We start from the raw sequence: 10439 nt of genomic DNA on the forward strand, positions 1-10439 counted from the left end.
TTGAAATTATATTTCTATGGATATATCTATATTTCTTGAGATTTAATAATTGTCCCACTTGACACCTCACGAGCCCATGTCAGTATGTATGATGAGTTGGAAAGTTGGTTACTGAGGCGTTTATCTCACCCCTGTGGTTTAACATTTTTCAGGTGATGACCTGTCAGAGAAGGCCTCTGAGGCTTAGTGTGCTATCACAGTGTGTATAGCCTCCCTTCGTTTGTTTTATATGCTAAATTATTATATATTGCCACATAAGGCTTATCTATTTTGATGTTGTGAACTAATAAATGTGATTATTGCTAATTGATGAGAGAGCTGTTAGAAAGTTTTGTTTAGGCTAAGGGTGGAATGATATTTCTGGACTTTGGAAGTCTGAGGCCCAAGTTAAGTATCGACGTGCTCGTGATATAAGTTTGTTTCTTTTAACCATGATAGTGATTTTAAAATTTTAAGGTTTCTTCTTTTCTATCATGGTTAACTTTTTGAATAAATTGAAATTTTGATCTAGATGGGTTTTAAAAGAGTGGTCGTCACACAACTATTAGAAGAACTTATTTTTTTAAAAAAAGGATAAATATGCACTACCAAAAAAACATGCAATTAGTGATGGAATTGAATTATTAATGGAATCAAAATTTCGTTGCTAATTAGCCACAGATAGGCGATAAAATTTTCCATCACTAATTACCAATGAAAATTTTCGGTCGCTAATCAGTCTCTAATTATTGACAAAAATTTCTATCACAAATTAGTGACCGAATTTTTCCGTCACTAACCCGATTTTTGGAAAAAAAAATAATAAAATGCCACGTGGCGCCTCTACCAGTCGCCATGTCATCATCGGCAATGACTGTTGACCAACTCTCCAAGTGTCCTTGCCACCCAGTCACTATCGCCACATGTCATTGCCACCTCATCTTTACCTGCCACCTCATATGCCACCTTGTGATGCCACATGTCACTACCACATGTTGCCACCACATAATTCTTCCTCAAAATGAATTCTCTACGGCTCGAACTTGAGACCTCGTCTGTGCACGTATGCAACCTTACTAGTTGAGCTGCGATGAACGTATTGACTTATTATGTAAAATTAAATATATATATATATAATATTCTTTTACACAAATAATATTATATACATATATATTATTAAAACTAAAAATAAACTATATGATAATTTTAATCATAACTATTTTAAGGACAAGATAATTTCTAAATATTTGTTTTACTATTTATGTTATAATGTTTTATTTAAAAATATTTTAATATATTTTTAATTTCTAATTACATTAATTTTGAATTTTCAGTCATAAATAATTTTTTCATAAATATTTTTAAAAAATTTATTTTTTAATTGACATTGATAAGATGTCCAATTTAATTATGTATATTATATTATCTATAATATATGTTATATATATTATATTACATTATATATATGTTTTATATCACGATTAAATTTCATTGTTTAATACTGAAATTCAAAATTCAGTTCATTATTAGTTTGTGTTCTTATAAATTTATTTTTTGGTTTTGAATTTCTATTATATATTATGTCTTTCAATATATTGTACATATGATAAAATTATTTTTTTCTTATATCAGTTTGTATATAAAAAAAAGTTATTAATATTCCTGTTATATTTTTTAATTATTATTAATAATCAAGAGGAATTGATTTTAATGAAATATAAACAAGTTTCTAAGAAATTATCTTCTTATTCTCAATATATGCCTAATGATGACATAAATGAATGACGATACTTTTATTAACACCAACTCCACAAGTATATCAATTTATTTTACAATTAAAAATATATTTAAACCATTATATTCTTAATTATGTTATTATATAAATTGTTGTAAGATTATAATACACTACTACAAAATTAAGAATACTTGACGGTTATTTTTATATATATTTGACGGTTTGAAACTGTCAAATAAGAAGGCGCCAAATATTCACAAAACAAATATTTGACGGTTCTGAATTGTCAAATATTCTAGGAATATTTGACGGTTCTTAGTCAATAACTGTCAAATAATGTGATATTATTTGACAGTTCTTTGCTCATAACTGTCAAATAAGATCACCTTATTTGACAGTTATTCACCAATAACCGTCAAATAAGGTTAAAAAAGTGTCAAATAAAGTGACTTTATTTAATTCTATATAATTATTTTCAACTATTTGTTTCTATTTATTTTTTACTATTAATATTTATTATGATATACAATATAATTATTGAATAATAACAAGAGAATAATATTAAATAAAAATTATATTTATAGAATTTAAAATCCAATACATTATACATAAACATCATACAAATTGAAAGAAATCAATTACTTGAGCACTCCCTATACAAAAGAGCATTCTCTTACAAATTTTTTGAATTCTAAATTAAAATTCTATTAACAAAAAATTTCTATAAATTTGTTCTTGATCAAACATCATAGTCCAACCTCCTCTTTACCCATCGCTGTCAATATAAAAGTAATGAATGCAATGCCCAAAGAAATCTGGCTTCTATTGCCTCAATCTACCTGAAAGAAATAAATTGGATGCATGAGAAATAAAATATATTACAATTAGTTGAGTGAAATACTTGGAAAAGCAATACAACAAAACATGTTTGCATTACTAATAGACAAAGTAATACAACAACACAAAACAACAAAGCATGGTATAAAAGCAAACTGACAATATCAAAGGGATGAGAACAAAATGCTAACATCACAAACAACACCTAGAAGCTACAAATTGAAATCGGCTAACAGGTTGCTTTATTCGGTTGAAAAACCACAAATGAAAACTACTTAAAAAAAACAAGGAATAAATCACAATCTCCGTAGGTTGCTCAATTTTTCAAGACTCTAATGAAGCGGTCCTCCAAGTTGATTATCTTCCAAGACCCTATAAACATAAATATAAAACTTATTTAGCTCCAGTATCAACTTTCTTTTTCTTCAATTTCAAAATGATATTGGCTTTGACTCCAAAACTTACTCCAAAATATATTAGTACATACATGACAAGAAAGCAAGCAATCAGAAAAATTTGATCAAACAGGGAATCAAGCATGACACAAAGGAATTTTCAAACAAAGGAAATAAGAAATTAGAATTGGTGCAGAAGTCACGAAAATTCCCTACCAAAGCAGAATCTAGTCAAACACACTCATGAAGTTCAATTAATTTTCTAAAGAAATTTTTAAATAAATGAAGAAAAATTACTGGAAGAGAAACCAGAGTATGATGAGAGGATAACAAGGCAAACAAGAACAATATAATTTGTCTAATGTAAAGCAACATTCATTAATGAAGGCATGCATGTCAATTCTTACCATTCAGGTGATAGACGTGAAAATTCTGCAGATCTCATGGAACGGTGTGCCTACACTGAACAAACTGGGGATAGAAAAATTAAAAAGCATCCACATTTTACAAGTCAACTAAGAAAATCTTATGCAATCATAGTCTGATTTCATTGTGCTGCACTCTCTCTACATACATTAATTAAAACATTCTAATTTCCCATATGCAATTTGCTTCTCTTCCTCAATCTCCACTTTTTCATCATCCACGTCATTTGCTATAACTACAAATACCAATCTTCAATAACTGTTAATGTAACAAACTTACCATTCACGAAATGCCTTAAAGCTAAGCTATAAGTTGAAATTGCACATTAGATGGCTGTTGATTTCTCCTTACATTCTGCAAAAATAATGTGATTGTCAAACTTTCTGACAACTATCAAACAGACCTTGGAAGAAGGGGGGAAAGTTATAGCGTCTATGGACAATGGTTATGTAGCAGCAAACTAATCAAAGAAGAAATAAGTGCCAAGCAAACAATTAGCCAACTCACAGCCACGTGGTCTATCTTTTGGTCCTATTTTGTGATGAAAAGCAAAATTGAAAATGCAAAGTCAAGCAAGATGGAAAAATAACAGTTTAACTAATAAAGGAATGAAACGCAAAAATCACAATTCAATCTTTTGATTTATTAATATTATAATACATCTCGTTCAAAAATTCCTTCCGAGTTTAGTGCACAAACACATATTCATAGTAAATAAAAATTATGGCTCTAGTATATAAAATCTAAATCTAAAATCTACATAAGAAAACCTCCAAAGCTGAAATATCACAGTAGAAGATGATAAATATAAGAGGAATTAGAAGTAGGTGTAAAAAAAATTTATTTGCTTAATCCCTTTTCTCGTAATAGCAAATAGATGCAGAAGAAGACTAGGGATTGGAGAGAGGCCAGAGGTATACCATGTGGAGACGACAAAAGCCACCGAGGACAGGTACAGTAATAGAAAACAAATACCTGCTAAAATGAAAAGGAGACCACAGATGAGAACAGTCGAAGACAAACCTGAATGAAGAACAGAAAGGAACAAAGAGAAGACGAAGGAGGAACAGTGACCCACAACTGTAAAAGTAAATCCTGAGAAAGAAACAAAAGAAGCTGAAGTTGAGAAAGAATCACTGGTGAGGGCGGCTAAGGAGACTCGTCGCGAGATCTGCTACCAAGAAAGGGTGACTGAAAAGGAAATGAAGGAAGAGGGATTGGGGGTGTGAGTGATGATTGAGAGGGTTCAAAGAGGAGAAGTATCGGGAAAGAAAAGGAGAAGGCTTGAGAAAATGATTCATTAATAAAGTATTATTATAAAATTTTGAAATAAAAAGAATATATATCGGTTTTCTTATAAAACCGTCAAAAAAATTGATAACTTACTTGACGGTTGTTTATAAACAACCGTCAAGTAATATATTACTTTTTTAAAAAAATAAAAATAAAAATATTATTTGACGGTTTTTTATATAACCGTTAAATATTCCTCAACAATACTTAACGGTTGATAAAATAACCGTCAAATAATGGTTCCGCCTTATAATATTTGACGGTTTTTTCTTCAACCGTGAAGTATTGAGCGTCATATATTTTGAAATTTGTAGTAGTGATATAAAATAATAAAATTTAAAATTAGTGATAGATTAGCAACAGAATTGTGACGGAATAGAATTAGCAACAAAATTAGTGACGAAAATTTCTAACGGAAAAAATTCCGTCTCTAAATATTTACCAATGGATTAGCGACAAACAGAAATTCCGTTACTAATCTGTCGTTAATATTAGCAACAAAAAAAATTCGTTGCTAAATTTAGCAATGGAATTTCCGTCGGTAATCCGTTGGAAAGTAGTGACGGAATAATTTTCTATTGCTAATTCCGTCAGTAATGAGTTGTTTTTTTGTAATGATGAGAGATAAAGTTGATTAGGATCTTATATTTATGACCAAATTAAAAGTCAAACTAGTTCTTATATTAAGGATATGAGGTAGTATTTAAAACCAAAACCAACTCAACAATTAGATCTTATATTAATAACTAGGGGAGTATATTTATATAAACACACACACAATCCAGAACAAAGTGATTGAAGTACTTTGAATAGCTGCGCGATCAAGTTATGTCTTCCTATTTTGGAGAATGAATTTGATTCAGATTCACATAACCGTCTACGCCTAAGCTTTCAAGATTTGGGGCTAAAGTGCTATGGGATGTTTGGACTGACTGACTGAGAACAATCTTCTTTAAATTTGGAAATTGCTGAAAGAAAAGAGCATTGTTAAGTAAATTAGATTGCCAAACATTTTAATCTTGAATTTCGCCGATGACAGAAAAATAAGAGATTTATATATGACGGAAATAGATGCTTTTTTTTTTTTGTATGAAAAGACAATTTTATTCACCATGAGTAAAACGATTATATGGGGGGAAAAAAAACCGGTCAGTCACAGTCAGTCAATTTGAGCAAATATCAACTGAGCTGAAAAGAGAAGGTTAGCCGAGAATATAACAAACAAAGCAATAACCAACAAATCCAAAAACTAAGGCAAAAAAACAAGTGCAGCAATGACTTCATAATGCAAAGTCAGCCAGAGAGAATCAAACCAAAGTACGAGTTACAACTCACACCAATTAAGATACCACAATCCATGACACTTAGAAAGTCCCAAAGGCTATAAGCATCCTTTGTGCTGAGCAGAAGCCATCAAATAACGCCACTAACAGCCAGAGTTCAGGCATGGGTATCCTATAGAGTATTGAAAAAGTCCCTGGTCAGATGTACTAGAGAATACTACCTCCGATCCTAATTATAAGATCTAGTTGACTAATTTGAAGAGATTAAGGAAAGAAGTTAAGTTAGTTATTTGTAATAAATAGGTGTTGTCTTTCCTAAAATACCCTTACTAATAAACTATATTGGCTAGGACTACAATTATTATAAGAACTATCTTGGAAAAAAAATGCATAAATATGAGAGACAAAGTGGATTGGGATCTTATATTTAGGACCAAAATAAAAGTCAAACAGGATCTTATATTAAGGATAAGAGTTAGTAATATTTTGGCATGAAAGCTGAAACAGAGACGTGCCTATGGACATGCAGCAAAGCTAAAACAGGGGCTTAAATATAATCCAGCGAGGAACAAGAAAAAGGATAACTAATTATTATCTTTAAACATAGAAAACAAAGCACTTTGGTTTCCATTCCAAAGTTGTTAAAGATAGCTGTGGCATTCTAACATGCACAAGATTCTTTACGCGCAAGAAAGAGAATCCAAATTAATACTTTCCAAAAAAAAGAAACCTCACTTTTGTTTGAAGGCTACTTCCTACTTGGATTGTGCAATTTGAGGAATTTTAAATTATTATTATTTACATAATTTTAATTTATTGATTTTATGAACTTTTATTTATAGAAATGTACGAGTATTAAATAGGTGTTAAATAAAAGAAAAAATATTTTACAAAGTCCACAAATTTCTATAAATTAAAGTTAATTGGGTTTTACATTCGAAAAATGAATACCCATAACAAATTAAACTATGAGACCTCTTCCAAATTTTTGGGTACGCAGTTAAGGTATCAAAAGACAAAATATCAGTCCCAAAAACAGAGGGTGGTAGAGACAATGCATCCATGGCCATAGCTCTAAGCCAATCAGGGGAATGACAATGGAGCAGTTACTACAAAGCCATACAAATTTTATTTTATAAAGTTATGAGGAGGCCCTCCGTGATTTACATATAAAAAGGAAAAAAAAAAGAAAAATTAATATTTCACAAAAACATAATATTAATATACAATTAAAAATAAATGAGACTGGTTTAAATAATAATTTTTTGACATGAGAAATTTAAATAATACTCCGCCAGTCCTTCATATATGACCTAATAGTTAAGTTGATCATAGTCCTAAATATAATATCTATTTTTTATATTTATCAGTTTTTTTTTAAATTATCTCTGTTAATACTCCATCCACCATAATCAAATAGAAAAAAGAATAAAGATATTAAGAAAGATGATTATGGTAGGGAAAAAATCATATTTTTTATGATCAACTAACTCACGTAACTTTCTTAATCTAATTAAATTAGTTAAATAGGTCTTATATTAAGAAGGAGTAACTAATATCTCTCGATCTCTGCAAACAGAACAAGGAAGGCATTATCAGAAAAATTATTTGACCTGTAATAATAGGATTCACTGCTGAACCAAAAATAATGAGGATGTTGTGGCGTCATCTCCAAGTAGCTATAAAAGGCAGAGAAAGAATGATCACGTGAAACGAATATCGGAGCGAGTTTTACACCTAACAGAGGCTGAATCCTCTATCACCCCTCACCGTCGCAACAAGTCTAAAGTCATAAGGGCCGAAACCAACATCATGGTAAGCATGGTCAACTTTATAGGTATGACGTTGCTTAAAATCATCTCCAAACTCAATTGGTTCTTCCAACCAATCAACTTTCCTCACAAGCGGAAATAAAGACGATAAAATTTGTATTCCCATTCTCACTTCTGCCGTCTCTCCCAATAGCATTGTCACATGTTTAAATTGAATACCAGAGATGATCTTGCTAGATACAAAGAGCTTCATTGTCACTTTATTGAATGACAACTCATGAAGATCCACATAGTTGTGCATAATCACTAACCCTGAACTTGTCCCTTTAACACATAAGTATTTCTTATGAATAAATAGAAATCCTTTTCGATGACAGTTGAAGAATGAATTTGACCCAAATTCACACAACCATCAAGATACATATGTTCAATTTCAGGGGGTGACACAGATCTGAGAATGCCCTGAGATGTTTTGAATCCAACAGATTGATGTGCTTTAGATTTGGAAAATGCTGAAAAAACAAATAGTGTTAAATAAATAAGATAGACACACTTATGTTCTAGTTAATCAAGAATTTTTCTCATGCATGAAGATTGGAAGAAGAATTGGATTTTGGCAAATAGTACAGCTATTGTTTAAACCATCAATTTAAAGGTAGTAAAGCAGACATTTGCATTGTGAATTATCGGGTGGGTCAATGTTTGATGCGGCATTTTAGAATCAAGCCAAGTGAAATTGTGACGTATGAGAAAAGATATATACCTGATTTCCATCCCAAAGCTCTTTGATATTACTCTTGGACAACTCAAGTTTAATAAGATTCTCAGCACAAAACTATAATGGCACAGATAGCAGTGAATATTCTTCCCAACTAAGAAACTTCAATTTTTCTGGAAGATAATCCAAGTCTCTATAAATGTTCAACTTTGAAGGCTCTCTCTTATTAGACTTGTAAACCTTAAGGAGTATTAAATCACACATCTTTCGAAAATGACTAGCCCTCAACGCAATCCTTTTTATCCTACTTGCATCCAAAGACATGCATCGAATTGCCTTAATTCTCTAATAATATCAAATCAAGGAAAACACAATTGTTATCACCTAAAACAATAACCATAAATATAATAGAACAATTAAATCTATCAGCGTCTAGAAGTATCCAAATTAACACCGGTTGATGCATTTTATTCAAAATTCCTTACAATTCGTGTTTTTCTTGTAATAAATGTATTTCTCAAAAATCATAAACAAGCAGACATGCTCATGTGTACACCTATATGCATGGGCAAATATTTATAATACTGCCTCTGGTCTTTAATGTAAGAGTTAGTTGATTAATTTGAGTAGATTAAGAAAATTAGTTAAGTTAGTTATTTGTAATAAATAGATGTTGTTTTTCCTAAAATATCCTTGCTAATCAAGTATATTTTTTAGAATTACCATTATTACAAGCACTACATTAGAAGAAAAAAATGGACAGATATGAGAGACAAAGTAGATTGAGATATTATATTTAGAGTCAAAATAAAAGTCAAACAAGGTCTTATATTAAGAACATGAGGTAGTATAAGCAAAAATTCATTCAAAACACTTGGCTTGCATAAAATTTTCATTAAAGAAACGCTTGAGCTGAAGACTAACGACAGGACCAATTACAAGACATCAAAAAACTAGCATCCCATGAATCTCAAGCACTAGAAGCAGAGGATGCGAAACTTTCAGCAGAAGACGCACAGTGCCTCCTCCATACATTATATTTGTTGTCAATTTTCACATATTTTTTACTTCAAATAATATTAAGTTATGCTCACACGTGCGTAGGCATATATCGCTTACTGAAAATTCTCCGTAGACTAATTTTATCTTCTAAAATAGGAGTAACACGTATCATAAAAGTCCTAAACACCTATTTGGAGACTTGAGAGTTGAGAGAACACTTGTAGGTAATTTAGTGTCATTGGCTAGCATAATCTATAATTAAGAAGTAAATGTAATGGGGATTTATTTGAGTACTTCTGAAACACAAATGGAATAAATAATCTTAGGACCCATTTTGTCTTTGGAGTTAAAGAATCACTTTTTCTTTTTTTTAAAATTAATTTCTAATTTTGAAAATAGTTTTCCTTCACGTTTGATATATTTGTGTGACTCAAATTAGGCAAAAGTGTGATAATCAATACTTAACTGGACTTTGTAACCACATCCTTGTGGGAATAATATTTTATTCATCACTTTATTGCTTGTTACGATCCGTGCACTTGCGGTGTAAATACTTACATGCACACTCTTATACTCTTATCCATACTATAAAACTCAATTGACTAATTCGGAGAAATTAAAAAAATTATTAAATCATTTAATTATAGCATATGTTACATAATCTATTTAAAATACTTGAATAAATTATTAGATTATATATCAATTCATAAGTGAGGCAAATTTGTTTGAAGACAAACGATAAATATAAATACTTTAAAGTAATTGAGTAACTATCTTAATTTCTCTAAATTAGTCAATTAAATGTTATATTAAAGGCAAGAGGTGGTGTTTCATACAATTGCTACTTTCTTAAGGAAAAATTAGCGTATAGAAAACCCCCCGCATATATATCATTTTTAAAAATTTCTTTTTATGTTCAAATTTCATAATTTGTACTTTTTTGCTATATTAAATTTTTATCATGAAAACACGTGAGTATGCATGTGCAGTGTGTGAGTA

Source organism: Neltuma alba, unplaced genomic scaffold (genome assembly GCF_004799145.2).
Source record: "Neltuma alba isolate B1F8T4 unplaced genomic scaffold, ASM479914v2 tig00012791_pilon, whole genome shotgun sequence".
NCBI classification, from domain to species: domain Eukaryota; kingdom Viridiplantae; phylum Streptophyta; class Magnoliopsida; order Fabales; family Fabaceae; genus Neltuma; species Neltuma alba.